Source organism: Lissotriton helveticus, chromosome 5_1 (assembly GCF_964261635.1).
Source record: "Lissotriton helveticus chromosome 5_1, aLisHel1.1, whole genome shotgun sequence".
In the NCBI taxonomy this organism is placed as follows: Eukaryota; Metazoa; Chordata; class Amphibia; order Caudata; family Salamandridae; genus Lissotriton; species Lissotriton helveticus.
In genome coordinates, this window is record NC_136065.1 from 1,021,257,484 (window position 1) to 1,021,273,035 (window position 15,552).

Below are 15,552 nucleotides of genomic sequence, written 5' to 3' on the forward strand. Positions count from 1 at the left end.
TCGTCTCTCGGAAGGGCGGGGCTAAAGGCGGAAGTGAGTGGGCTAAACAACTAGAATGCTAAAGGTCAGGTCGAGGCAACATGGAAGTGGCGTGTTGTTCGTATACAAATGGGCGGGGCATAAGGAGGAAAGGAGTGTAATCTTGAAGGCTGTACTGCCAGCTTTCTGTTCTTTCGGAAATCGGAAGTAGAGGAAACTAAAACAACAAAAACGTGGCGACCCCAGGACGACAAAACAGCGTCCGGGCCTGCCCCAAACACAACAAAAACATGACATGCTGAAACAACACAAAAAGCGAAAGAAAGTAAAGAAACAAGCACAACGAGAGGGGGGGCGGGGGCGGGCGGGCAGCACAACCTTCTTCCCGCTCCGGTCGGGAGAAATGGCAAAAAAAAGCGCCGGCAAAAAAAAATAATAAAGTAAATGCCCACCTCCGAATGACGATTAAAAAGGGGCGGGACTTAAAAAAAGAGCCAGAAACGCCCACGAATCGCATTAAGGTGGGGAAAATAGTAATAGACACACATCTCTTCCAATGGCTAGCTTCTATTTACGAAGCTAGCCAATGGAAGAGCGAGGTGAAATAAAGCCCCACTGTTGAAGTCATGAAATCTCGGCTCCGCCCCCCACTGCTTCGCAGTGAGACGGTAGCCTCGACCTAAAAATGAGGGCAGTTAACCCAGAAGTATGGATCAAAGTTGACCCAAGTGCGCTTTGCTCAAGTTTAACAAAGGGGGAAAAGCAACGACCACTGCAGCACTCCACAACTCAAAGATTTCAGTTTTGATAAACAATGGCCTAATTCAGCCTGGACAGTTTGATCAACCAAAAACCTTTGGAACCAGTTAAGGGCGGAATCTTTGATACTATAATCCTCCAGGCGCTCTAATAGCACCTGGTGGTCCATGGGACCAAACGTGGCTGATAGATCTAGTAATATCAGTGCTGCAGACACATCAGCTAGCATAGTAGCATAAGTCATGCATGTAACGGTGCGATAACTACACTTTCCGTGTTGCAGCCTGTTCAAAACTGACTTGCACTGGATTGGGCAGATTTTAGTTTACAATGAAAGCTGAGAACTGGACGTTCCAGTAATTTTGCTTCACCTAATTCATCTGACTTTATTCTTATCTCCATGGTACCTCCAGCTACAATGCATCATCTCTTCTTTTTTTTTTTCTGCACATGCGTGCACCTGTTTACTGTATTATCTTCCATTTTTTGTTGCTGTTTCCCAATTGATGTTTATTCTACCCCCTTGTTCTTTCTTTCTATCTATTGTAAAGCCCTCTGATATCCTTTGGGATCTTGTTCGCGCTATATAAAACTTTATAAATAAACTGACTAAACCACTCAGAATTCTTTTATGGGCAGGCTTTTGATTCAGTGATCTCATTATTGTCTGAAAATGTTGACAAATAAGTTTTGATTGTATTTATTTTCTGCTCATAAAATTTGGCAAATTGATTACATCTGGGGTCTGTGCATTTTGCTTCTTCTTGGTCAAGGGATTCCTTTACCTCTTCAGTTGCCTGGAACATGACCGTCATAATATCAGGAAATGTTTATATCTTGTCAAACTAATGGACAGCTTTAACTAGTTTGATGGCATTGTTGTATTCGTTATTAAAAGAAAGCCTTGTATTCCATGGGGAAGCAGTCATAGCCTGGAGTTTTGCGCGGATTGAGGGCCGAGAGGGCATCGCCGAGGTCCTCCAATGACTGGGGTTGTTCAAGGGCCTCTCGTTCAGCTGGGGGTCAAAGACATTGGGGGATGTCAGCAGTAAAGTGGACTCATCACCTCGCCTGGGTATGTGATCTCAAGGCATAGAGGGCTCTATAGTAGTTCACAAATGTGGCAGCAATCACCAGCCCAGACATGCCCTGTGTACCGTCCAGACCTACGATACTTGGTATCACTCTTGATGCCCACTCCCTGGTGGCCAGCCAATGCAACAGCTTGCCCGACTTGTCACCCCTTTCGTATACCTTGCTGGCCAAAGCCTCCCAGCATCTGCAGTCCTCATTCAAATAAAGCTGGTGCAGGTCCACTGCTCTGCCTTCAGGTGCCAGCTCAGGAGCTCAATCAAGACCCTCCCGCCCCAGGAGTCAAGTTGTAGAATCGAGGCCTCCAAGTGTGTGATGCGGGATTGTGTCTTGCAGACAAGGCCCTTGATATGGGAGCGGGGGTGTCCATGCATGGTGGCTTTGCAAGCACCTCATAGAGTCCCCAGGGACTCCACCGTACCCTCGTCGGTATGCAGAAATATTTCTAGTTCTGTTTCCACGGCTTGGACTAACTGCTGATCGGTTAGGGACCAGGCATTAAAACACCACATTGACCGTTCTCCCCTGTGTCCCCCACACATAGGGTAACTGGTGCATGATCTGAGAGTACCCAGAAAAGGATATGGGAACCATGTGTGTGTAAAAGGTCCGTGGCTGGCATTAAATAAAGATCAATGCAGAAGAGGGATCCGTGGGTTGCTGATGCATGAGTGTATTCTGACTTTGTGTTTCATATGCACCAGGCACTATAGAGCCCCAAGCCTGCTGCCCAGCCGGCAAGGCTTTTCCCTACTGTGGGTGCTGTATTGGAGCCCGAGGAGAATCCATGGGACCCATAATGTCATTGAAGTCACCACCCATAATTAGTCTACCAGGAGGGAGAGAAAGCATGAAGTCTCTGGTAGAGGACAATCAGGAGGTGGCCAACTGTGGGGGATATATATGCTAAAGAGATCATAAAGAGTACTCTTTATGATCTAGTTCAAGTTGAGAAGCCTGGCTCAATGGTTAGAGCGGCAGACCCTGATGCAGACCTGATAATTCTCGCCTCGGTGCCTAGTCTAATCATGGGTCCCACTCTGTGACTCTGGGCAATAGCTTGCTTAATCTCCACAACGGCCCCCAGCAGCGCTTGGATGCCTGGCTTCATCTTGGGGGTGCCCAGGAGTGGACATTTCACAGGAAAGCCAGGATGGGTTCCACAGCGGTATGAATACAGCGCTACGAGGCCTACGGATAGAAGTGCGCTATATAAATACAATACATTTACATTTCACCAGCACATATCGCCCCAGGGTATCATGTGTAACTGAGGCACCACCATCAGCAAGGAATTGTGAAAGAGGATCGCCATACCCTTAGAGCTGTGACTATAGTCCACATGATGAACTTTGGAATACCTGTATCTAATCATGAAAGAGCAGTTCATACTCAAAAGGTGTGTTTCTTGCAGCAACATGTTTGGGGGGCCTCAACTTTGGAGGATCGTTAGAACTGCCCCCCTTTAATGCGATCTATAAGGCGTTAGCATTCCAAGTCAAAGCTTGGAATGCCCTCATTGTGGGGCAAAAGGTGTCATGAATAAAACCCAGTGGAGAGATGTCTGATGTGTCTGGGGTCTGTAGGACCTGTAGGACCCCCAGGAGCCTAACTATGTGAGTGTGGGAAGTAATGGATCCCCAGGAGGACCCATGTTATAGGGTGTGTGTGCCACTTTTAGTGCCCAATGCATGTAACTTTTTTTGACACCTATTTGTGACTCATGACATTGTAATTAATACATTGATGGAAGGAGAGTCCACATGAAAATGGCTCAAGTGAAGTGGTCCCTGTAACCCAGAGTCATCACATCAGTGTGCTGAAACATCAACCTCGTGGCTGTTGATCTCCAAGGAGCAAGCAGCTTAAATGCAGATTAATTCTGTAGGCATCTTCTGATAAAGACCAGGATCTCTCCAAACTGGTACTTCAAGTTATCTGCTGTAAGATGATTCCATATGCTGTACTTGACAAAGTTTCCTTATATTACTCTATAACGTGTCTGAATTTCTGTCATTTTAGCTTCCAACTGTATGTATGCTTTGTCTCATTTCTTGCATCTGCTCTTATTTTTTAATTTATTTATAAAGGTGTATATAGCGCGAACATGACCCACAAGGGTATCAGAGCACTTTACAATACACTGTTATCAAACATTAGATTATTGGGGTAATATACATACATTCAAAATTCAACATACAAAAGAGGTAGACAGTGGTATATGGATATCATAGGTGGCTAATAGTCATCAAAGAGTTAGAGTCTTAGGATGTGAATTTGTTCATTAGAAGCATTTTACTTCTTTTTTTGAAGGAAGTAAAGGAAGAGATTCTGCGTACATCTGGAGGTAAGAAGTTGCAAATCTTAGGTGCGATACCTGAGAATGCTCTGCATCAAGTACTCTTTTTGTGGAAGGATTGTGGTTTTAGTAGTAGTGAGCTTGAGCTTCGAGAATGTTTGCATCCTCCTGACCGCTCTAGCTTTCGGGCTAAGTGACTGAGGTTGTTGATATGCAGGGCTTTATGGGTCATGCAGGCAATCTTTAGTTGTATTCTCGCCTCGTAGGGTAGCCAGTTCTGAACTTTCAAGGCCGGAGAGATGTGGTTATTTCTTTTTGTTCCCGAGACCAGTCTGGCCGCAGCGTTAAGCGATGCCCTCAGCGGGGCCAGCTTGTATTTGGGAAGACCGCATAGAGTGGTGCTTCCATAGTCCAGTCTTGGTAACACGAAGGCTTGTACTGCCATTTTCAAGTCTGTCTGTGGGAGGAAGGGTTTAAGTTTCCTTAGGTTACCCATCTGATGATTAGCTCCCTTGGTGACATTATTAATTTGCGCCTGCATATTTAAGTGTTTGTCTAGGGTGACTCCCAGGGATTTTGTGGAGTCAATGATGTGATGAGCGCAATCAAAGGAAGTTAGATGCTTCAGCCATATGTCTATCTTGGGTGTGTGATGGGGGGGGGGTGAGAGATGACAAGGAATTCTGTTTTCTTGGTGTTTAAGCAAGAGGTGATTGCCGTTGAGCCAACTGTGAATATTATGTAGAATAGTGTCGAGGGAGATGAAGTCATCTGGATAGGAGATTTTCATATACAGTTGTGTGTCGTCCACATATAGGTGATATAGAATGTTCGCAGAGTTCAGCACGTTTGCCAGGGGTTCCTTGGGTAGATTAAAAAGAATTGGTGATAGTGCTGAACCCTGTGGAACCCCTAGGGTGACCATGGAGGGTTGAGAAAGCGATTGCTTCATCTTTATTATTTAGGAAGGAGGTGAACCATTGTAACACTGGGCCAGTTAGGCCCATCCTTCGTTCGAGTAGGGACAGTAGGTTGTCATGCTTAACCGTGTCGAAAGCGGAGGATAGATCAAGAAGTATCGAAACACATGATTCACATTTTTAGTATGTCATCCATTATGTGGGTGAGTGCTGATTCAGTGCTGTGACCTTGACGAAAGCCGGATTAGTGTTTCACTAGGAGGTTGTAGTTCTCGAAATGGTTGCGTAGTTTAATTTGTACACATTTTTACAGCAGTTTCGCCGGAGTGGGGATGTTGGATATAGGGCTGTAGTTGTTGAGATCTCTGAAGAGGGAGTTGGCTTTCTTTAGTATAGGTGTGACCTCCCCTTCTTTAAGGCAGTCAGGTATGGAGCCTTGCCTCAGAGAGGCATTTACAATTTTTGACCATAAGGGTAGAATAGAGGTTTTTATCATTTTGAATAAAGAAGGTGGTAAGGGATCAGAGAAGTGATTGGAAGGGTTGATCGCTAGAAGAGTGTTATAGATTTCGTGTTCAGGGATGGGTGAGAAAGTGTGAAATAGGCACTGTTTTTTCGATCAGAATGCTAAAATGGTCCTTGATCTGCGTGTAAAGAGTAGACTCATGATCAATAGGCTTTGCAAAACTTCAATTAGAAATAAGCATTGGCAAAGCCTATAGTTCTCACCTTCTTGACCTATAGACTTTGTCAATGGATTTTAGTATTGGAGAAAATAAATGCTTTTTATGTTGTGCAGCATAAACAAATGAGTGTGATGACGAGTATGTTTGCATATACATGTCATGAGGCTTTGGAAACCCAGTGTAAGGATGTATGTGTGCACATGCAGCATCACCCATTTTGTTATTTTTTTTTTTATTTACTTGTTCCAACATTGCAGTGTCACTTAGAGCGGTAAATTAAATGCGCGAAAGTGCTTATTAAAATGGTGCAGCCCAGCAGGAAATGAGCTGCTGGATGTAAAAAATAACTAAATATAAGGAAATATTTTTTTTTTTATAAGATCATGAGGGACTGATGTGAGAGCAGTGGGGAATCAGTGGGGGTAGAACTCAAAGTGGAGAGTGAGCAACTACGATCTTTGAGGTGGTGAGGAAAAAAAACATTAGAAAAAAAACACCTTAAAAAAAAAAACCTAGGGGCAGGAGGGTGAGAGCTTGGTTATGGAAGGAGGGGAGCTGGAATTTGTGAGGAGAAGCAGCTCACGAAGGAGAGAGCAAGAAAACACATGCACTCTTGTGGAGTGCTGACAACAAAAGGAAAAAGTTGTTCCCTGAACGTGAACATTGGAAGGATACATGTCATTCACTCAAAAGGATGGTAAAGAAACTATGCTCCAGCTTTGGGACAAACACAAGCGGAAAGAAAGCCATCGAAAAAGAAGAGAATGAGAGTAACAAGAAACCCAACCAACGGTAGCGGGGGACTGTCCTAAACCCTCTGTATGTTTTAATATGGTACCCAAGAATCTTTTTCAACAACAGACTGTTGGAGTGACCTGACAACACTTACAAATTTGAATGGACTAATAATGTGCACATACACATAGTGAAATTATGACCTCCTTGCAAGAATGGGTGTGGATGGGGATCTGCTAAAAAAACGTTTAGGAGTTTTATGTATCCTAGGTATATCAAGAAATCCATGGACTAATGAGATCTGTTTACTACACCCCCCTCTTCCTTTTCAAAGGTAAGACTTTCCAGTCAGCTCGGAAGTCTCTGTGATGAGAGCTTCACCTGTTCTCTGTAGTGTTATTTCCCGGGACAGTCAATCTGGGCATCCTAAACAGACTCCATCTTGACCTAATGTACTGGATACCATGCAGTTCCCACAGAGATTTTTAACACTGCCTCCATTTATAGAAAGTCCATGGCCATACAGCAGCTGGACTGAACAAGCAATGTTAAAGCCAGTTCAATGTGCTAACGTATGCAGTGTGAGGACATTAGAGTGAGAAGCGCAGAAAGGAGCCAGCACAGGGAGGGAACACAGAGGGCTGTAATTTTAAGGTAGTTCTTCGTGCAGTTCAATGCAAGCAGTCACATGGAAGCACAAGAATACACCCAAACAGCTAATAGTGTTACATGAGAAAGGAATACCCCACTGAGCTGAGCCGAGACCTGCTCGACAAAGCCTCAAGCCAATGGCTTAAAGAAGCTGGTGGAAGAAAGCCAATGCATTAGAGCCCTAGCCTTTTACTCGATATCCAGGGGAGCAATGTAGTCTTCTGTCTCTAACCAGATACACAGGAATATGAGAGCCAATGATGAAAACTGGGAAAGGGGAATAGGATAAGAAAGAAAACAGATATTGGATACCACAACGCTAACGCATCACTTCTGCTGAGAACTGAAGATTGCAAGGCATAGTGGGTTATCTAAAGGCAATGAGCGATATATTTTGTAACTGGCATAACAACCCTACATTTAAATGTACCAGTAAATGGATAGAACTTAGTGGTATCTCTGTGTAACCAACATGTTGTATTTTGATGTAGAACTTGTATTTTTTTTAACCTAAACATATAGAAGATAAGCATCTTGAATATATGCTCATCAACACTTCTCTCTCTGCGTGGTTAACTACGTCAAGCTTTGTCAGTATGCAGTCTCTGTGGGAGCCGACTTATAGCTTCTACTTGAATCGTGTGCCACTGCAAAATAATCAGCTTACATTAATATCTTGTGAATCCCAACTAGCTAACTTATAACCATTAGTGAAACTCCAAATGCATTATAAATAGGGCTCCCGGTTTTCCGTTTAAACGGATTTTTACTTATAAATACAGACGGAAAACAATTTTTCCTTTGTCTGTATTTATATGTAAAAACTGCAAAATACTAGCAAATGTTGCCGCTCTGCCGTCTCGAATACAGAGTTATCTCCCCACGCCCCCTTCCTGCTGCTGGAAATTTCTTTCCGGGCACACACACAGCCGCACCCGAGTACTTCACAGGTCTTTTGAAAGACCATTTACTTGTTAAAGAGGCTTAATTGTTCTTTCACCCCGTGACATAGCCTCCTCCAGCGCCCCTGACACCTCCTGTCCCAGGTCCCATACAGTTGCTCAGCTCTGCCCACTGATGCCTTTAGGGGTATTTGAATGTCAGATAGTGTTTTGTTTCCATTCAGAATATTTAGTCTGTATAAAAAAATTGAAACGTGACGTATTTCTACTGAGCAAAGAGGGAAATGCATTTGGACTCGTGGATTTGTCAATGTAACGTAAAATAAGCGTACATTTGTCTTTCTTTGTTGGAATGAAAGAGAAGCTCCGTTAGGAAAAAATGCCCTTTTTTATACTGAAAAACCTCCTCCTATAAGATGCCTTGCGTGGCCTCCATATGTGCATACATAGTGTTATTAAATGTGAAATGGCAGCTGCGGTGTCCAGGGTGTGGAGCAGGGGTGCGGAGGTGAAACGGAGGCCACAGAGCACAGACCAAGCCACAGTCTCAAAATTCACCTGACCTCTCCTCCATGCCAAGGCGAAGCAGACATGATTAGAAGGATGGCTGGCAGCAAATATCCCAGGAGGCAAGTGTGATCATTCGGAAATACAGAGGAAGGGGGCTGGAGGGAGCAGGGTTGTAATGACCTGTTTGATTCAGATGCTAAGCACCTGAAAAATAAAACTCGAAATAGGCCCTTTATATGTTTTAAATATTAAGAATGCTCGAGTTAGCTTGTTTCTGAGAAATTGGATGGGCAAACTTTTTTTGGAGCAGATTAGGAAATATCTGTCTTCAGTTAATTGCAAATCAGAATTAATAACAGGGCCGCATTAGGCTCACCATTTGGAGTCTGCATTCAGTCACAGTCAATCTTTCTCTTGCAAAGTTGAACCTATTCTGTGTGTAAGAATAGAAAACAATTTAATATGCCCCTTGTTAACCTGAATTACTTTATCTTAAGAAAGGCATGTCCATCCAGCCTTGATGTAGACAGAGACGGAATTACTGTTAATGACTCACCTCCAAAACATTATGTGAACAGAAAACGTGATTCAAATACAGTCAAGCAAATGCATTTTTATCAAGATGGATGGATGGTTGGATGTTCTGGTGATTCACCATTGGTGAAAGGATACATAGATGGATGGGTGGGCAAAGAGTTACAGGAGAGTAAGTCCGAAAGAATGAGTGGGTGTATACATGAATGGATGAATGCTCCATATGATGAACAAATGAATCAATGATTTTCCAGTGAATGGATACATAGATGGATAGAAGGGTGGATGCCTGAATGGGAGAATCTAGAAGGATGTATGTATGTATATATGTATGCATGAACAGATGTATGCAGTCAGTAGATGATGGAAACATGGAGAATTACTGGGGGAATGATGCTTGCGTTGAACTCCCTTACGTCGCTGGACTCGCGCGCTACACAAAAATTAATCCCGCACTCCTGTTCCTCACCACTTTGAAATGTCACCAGCCGCCACTGAATGATAGGTTATTTCCAGTAAGGACTTTCATGACAAGCCAATTTTCACATAGAAATTAACAAGACAGCTGCGTGAGGCACACACAAAGCTCTGCCCTCGAAAGCCACTTGAGAGCATTCAAATCCGATTGCAGGGGTGTGACGGAGCAGTGACGCAGTCTGAGAGATCCCTGCTGGAGCAAGGAAGGCAGAAGGGTCGTTTTCAAACACGGAGCAATAAGTCACAGGTTCATGCTGCTCGCGGGTCACCAATAGCTTGTGTAGGGCTGCCATGGGGTCTTTTGTGTAGAGCTTCCCCTCTGTTGCCGGTGGCTCATTACTCCAGACAAAATTTCAAGGTGGTATTAATGGCTTTTGCCGAGGTGAGCATTTGTACACTTAACATACTGTAAACGAGTTATGTGGTGGTAAAACTGGGAAGCAGAATTGAGGTCCTGAGGTTATAGCACAGGTGTGCATATTCTGGGAGGTAGAGGCGCAGTTCAGTATTTATGGATTTGCCACCGTCTTCCTCGAGCTGTCGGTGCAAATTATTAGACTCCTATTTGTGCCATATTATAAAACGGGAATGTGACAACTCTGGCTGATTTTATTTCGAACAACTGCTGAGCCCCCAGGGAGAGGTGTGGCGCCGCGGCCAGGGCGACTGACGCTGGAATCTGGGGACCACGGTTCGATCCCCGGCTCCGGCGGCAGGTTAGCCCAGCACCATGTGACTCTGGGCAATAGCTCGCTTAATCTTCCCGACGGCCCCCAGCGCCTAGAGACCCTTACGGGTGATTGTGCGCTTTACAAATGTGGACTTTACTTTATTGCACAGGTGCGCTACCCTGGGAGACGTGGACACTGTTCAGGATTTACGAGCCTGTCACTTTCTTTTTCACGTTGTTTATACAAATTATTCCACTCTATCCGGCTCACATCCTAAAATGGGGATATTAAAAAAATGGATACTCTGACTTTATTCTTAACAGCCATCAGAGGGCCAGCCTCATCGGGTTCCTTTTCGCTTTCAGACACAGACCACCCAACTGGGTTATATCTCCTGCATAAGTGGCTACGGTCACTCTCATGGCCACAGCCATCCTATCCAAGACTGACTCATCCACTGAATATCGAGCAGCAGGTATTAGTTTACCAAAGGATGATCTTCAGGGATGGAATATTTAGAAACCACAGATCTCCTTCTTAATCCCAACCTCCCCTTGCCACGTCAATGTACACATGTTGGTATTAATGTTGCTTTGTTTTCTCAACACGTCATTCTACACATATTTTGACCCATTCACTATGCTAAAGTGTTTTTATAGCAGAACTGAGAAGCACAGTACTCCGTACCGGACCATTTAAAGCACTACTAAAGCCACAACAAATCGCTAGTATAAGTGAGCGCATGTGTGCATTGTCAATTCAAATAAATGTGGAAAAATACTAGCTGTAGCGTCGTCTTTTGCTTGTGGCAAAAATAAACGTGGATAAATACAGAAAAAATGCCCCAAAAATAAATATGGATAAATACAGACGGAAATGGCAAAAAAATAAATACCATAAAACCGGGAGCTCTAATTATAAATAGCAAGTGCTACAACATTCTTGACTTCAGATTCCCCCGCTCCATCACAGGATAATGAATCGTAAACAGTATTCTACCGTTTTTAGAACAAGTGCATAATAACAAGAACAATATTTTAAAAACGTTCAAAGTTGATTTTCACAACATGATTCTTCTTTCAAAATTGTTCTCTGTGTTCCCAGTGTTCTTCAAAACAACTCCAAAGGAGAACAACAGATCTTGCATAAGAAATTCTAGATCAAATTAGAAAGGTGCTGATTGAAGTAACATAGTATCCTGATTGCTTAGCATAGATAGACACTGTGGGTCACAACGGAAGCTATAACTAGAAATCCAAGAAGGTCGCCACGTGTCCAGACTGCATAGGATTTCAAGGCCTGCTAGAAAATGTAGTTTGTCATCGTAATGGCGCATGTGCATGTGAAGCCTCTCTTCAGACAGCGGTAGTACTCTGTAAGGACTTTCATGCTTTTCGTCTCAGAGATGCACTTGAAGTACAGCTTGCCTTAGGTCGCTCAGTCTTGCCAGGTTAGCCATGTCTCCTGAAGAGGGGGGGGGGGTGCCTACTTTCTGTATCTTGTTAGCAACAGGCGGCCTTGATAGCTTCTCTGTCAAAACTCAGGCCTAGAAATGGCTTTAGTAGAGCATCTCAATAGTACAGCGAGCAGGGCAAAGTAAATTAGAAGTTGCAATCCACATGTACTGAAGAACTCCAGAAATCTCCAGTGCTGTTTGCAGAAGTGCACAACTAATGGCATCCAGAGGTGACACGCTTGGCAGGCTTATGCGATTTCTTGGTAAATGTTTATACCAGATCTTTTGTTAACCTAAAATTTGATTTAATTACCTATTTTATCCCTTGCTTGTTTTTATGAATGTAAACTAATTGTTATAAAATATTTTGCAAATGACTAAAGATTTAAACCATTTTCTGTTTCTTTTTCAGGTCCATAATCTCTTTAACTATCTTTGACATTGGCAAATCCCTTTCTCCAGTTTGTGATCAATCGATGAGATGCCATGATTTCGAGATCTTTTATTGGTCCAGTTTCTTGAACTCCCATGTCAATCTGGACTGAATCTACACTGCTACAACTTTTGTCTCATTTTGAAATGACAAGTAACATGAATTGGACTCTTCTCCCTAGTAGAAAAAAATATCTGAACTAGTTCTTAAAATAAATAATGCAGCAGAATGGATTTGGCAATGGTCAGAGAACATCACGCTGAGGTGAAACCTCCTGAAATATTAATTTGTATTCAGAATATATTTAATCACACCAACAGTAAATGGAAAAGCCTAAAGAAGAGAAGTTTCAAATAGGTTGATGTGCTCCAGTGATGATGATAATTGTTAGTATGTACCTCATGTGTGCATCAATAGATGCCTTTGATTGTATTTCTGTTAGCCGTTGGCCATAGCTACCACCCCTCACATCTCTTTACCAGTTGAGTATTTTGTTCTACACTAGCAAACATACAAAATGTATTGAATAAACGAGGGCTAGTAAAGCAATTTGTATGCAAGCATAACAAGACTAGCATTCGAAAATGTCCAGTGCATAAAGGAATATATAGAGTGGCAAATCAATAATTATGCATGGTGTCCTTTTATCTCCCATCCAGAGGAAAGGTGCAATATTTCTATGACCATACACATGATTTACTGTTCTTTAGAAGAGACTGATACATGATGTTGATATTCTGGGAATTTCCAAGCACAGCTTCTTTAGTTACATAAAGGTTCCTTCAGTCTACCTGAAGTCCCTTCTTTATATTGAGGCCCATCAGTTGTCCGTGGGAAGAAATCTAGATAATAGTTATCCTAATCTAGTTAGAAATGTCTAACGTTTTAGAAGAAATCTTGCGAAAATGTGCATATAGATGGACAGTGTGCTTGAAGCTGAAAGGTGAGATAAATGTACACAGGCCCATCTTGTTCCTTTAAAAAAGTTGATTTGTCCAGATGATGCTGTCCCGCAACTGTGCTGCTACTTTTTTCTGGCGAAGGGTATCTCATTACAACTACAAAATCCCCTTCATTCTTGCTACATCCTCCCTCAACTTAGGTTTAAGAAACCTATCAGGATGAGGAAAGCCCTATTATCAAATGAGGGCTTTTTAACAATAGTGAGTGGGACGGAGCATGCCTGCAAGTGCTCAAGGACATGCTCACCACGTTCAATGTGCTGGACTGTTTGACCTTTATAGCAAGCCTGGAGGACCTAAGAGGTAACATAAAGAGAACTGTGGTCACCTGTCTCTCCAGCAGTCCCATCAGTGGTGCTAGGAGAGTTACCTTATCCTTCAACTACACTTTTAGATAGCAAAGTTATCTCTAATGCTGTATCCATGAATATATGCACCTCATAACAGTCTGGGGTGGCATTCCTATGCGTATAATGACGAACTGTGCGTCCAAACCATACTAAGCGTTGAACACTTGCCTAGAGATGTTTGAGAATGCGTGGGCCTGCAGGAACGATTCTCACTAAAAGAGGGTTCATTGTTTTGGTTCTGAAAAGAAGCTGGCCAGTGCTAGCACCGGGTTGGCGAAGGTTACTTTCCTAAAGTTCTGGAATCTCTGCCTAGTAAAAACCAGCTAAAATGGAAGTTTGGATTGACAATGGCTTATCATTCATGTTTCAGATTGCCACCATACTCAAAAGCATAATTTCATCTGCCTCCATCGACTTTAAAAAATATCACCCAATGAGTCACCATTCATCCGCAGAAGGGAAAAATATGACTAAATATGTTTTGCCTGAGGCGAAACTTTAAGTCATGCCTACGTTTCCATCAAAGTTGAACCTATGAGGGAAATAGTTTTTGAATTTAAGAGAACATTATTTGGAACTAACTTATACTTGAACCTTGGACAAGCCGTTAAATGTTTTTTTTTTTAACTCCTGTTGTGCTAATGTTTTTTCCGGAAGTTGTGTAAAGTTAGGCTAAGCAGGATGTTGGCCTAAAAGTGGTGGGTATCGCATCCACCGTAGAGTGGCATGTTCATTAATCCTCTTATAATAACACGCCCAACACTTTTTGGCAGATTTCTTGCTCTAAGTAAGGACTCTAGTGTTATCAGGGGCATTTCTTATGCTTATGACCAACACATGGATATGATTAGCTCTATAGAAGGCATCTGAATTTTAGTATCTTATTGTTTATTTATTTCAGGATACAAGATGTATTTATTGATTTGAATTTGTTGAATGTCATCTTTCAAATGCATTTATGTACAGTGACTTTTGGTAGTGTAGTGAGAAATAGACTTATACCTCCCCCTCCATTTCCCAAAGAATGAACACTCTCACTAGCTAAAGGATGAATGCACAGACGGGTATTTATGTAGATGTAGAAATCCTTATGAACAGTGCAGTTTATGTTTACATTTCTGAGAGAGCATCTATAGGAAAGCTCCTCTTTCGAGTAATGATGTATTTCCGTCTTGAAAATGGAAAGATAGAACAGTGAAAAGATGATATGCATTTAGCAGTTGCCTTTTTATTAAATACATTAGGAACACAGCATAAAACAGTTTAATTGCTGCTGGAATCAAATTCTGTTGTCAGCAAAGTGCGGCAGTAACAATGCTGCCAGCATTGTGGATAAAGCGAAATTGCGAATGTGTTCCAGCCATGTCATGAAACAAGAATAACGGGAAAAGAAAAAAAAGCTTTGTGGATGAGGAGTGGAAGTCGGTGAATTATTTCAGCTCTATATGGTGCGTGCATGTTGTTGTGACTGTCTGTGTTTAAAAAGTGCAATATTTATGTGTTACAAGATTTAATTTGTGTATTATTTAAAAATGTTTTGTAAATGTGCAATAAACCGTGCTAGAAATTGTCACATCCCTGAAAGTGTTCAGTTTTAATGTTATGTTACCTCAGGCTTTTTTCCCAACTTATACGAAAAAGTGAGTAGTGTCATCCAAAAATGTACGACCCTACTTTCCACAGCTTGCCTTCACCACCCGAATTCTCCCAAAGCCAACATAGGCTGCTGCGGTCAGACGCCATCTTCAGATGACTTCCAGAACATGTCGGCAGTATTAGACTTGCATGTGTCAACATGTTTTTCCATTTGTTTGGTCCTGTCCTTCGGGCACTGGCACGTCCTAATTTTGCCAGGTTTCTCGTCTCTAACATAATCCAAAAGGTTTCATTGAGCAGATCCTAACCGCCCTTTGCTTCCATAATGGTGATGAAGCAATTGGGTTATTCCTCAGGCTGCTCCGTGTGTTTTCACTGGGCAGGTGTTAGGTTTCCTTCGGCGTTTGTAGTAGTTTTATCCGTTTTATACCAACCTGATGTTTTCCCTTCCCCTCAGCAATAAAGACAGTCAGGTATTTTTGCAGGCTCCGTTTATTGTTCGGGTGTGTACGCTGCAAGAGTGGCAGGGTCTAAAAAGAT

General features: G+C 42.6%; 1 protein-coding gene across 1 annotated transcript in view; it reads left to right on the plus strand.

Moving 5' to 3' along the window:
* Positions 1-15,003, plus strand: part of ATP6V0E2 (ATPase H+ transporting V0 subunit e2) — a 56,779-nt gene extending 41,776 nt beyond the window's left edge. The window contains exon 4 of the mRNA XM_078643546.1: positions 12,084-15,003. The gene's annotated coding sequence lies outside the window, so the exon portion shown is untranslated. The remainder of the gene's footprint in view (positions 1-12,083) is intronic.
* The last annotated feature ends 549 nt before the right edge of the window (positions 15,004-15,552 follow it).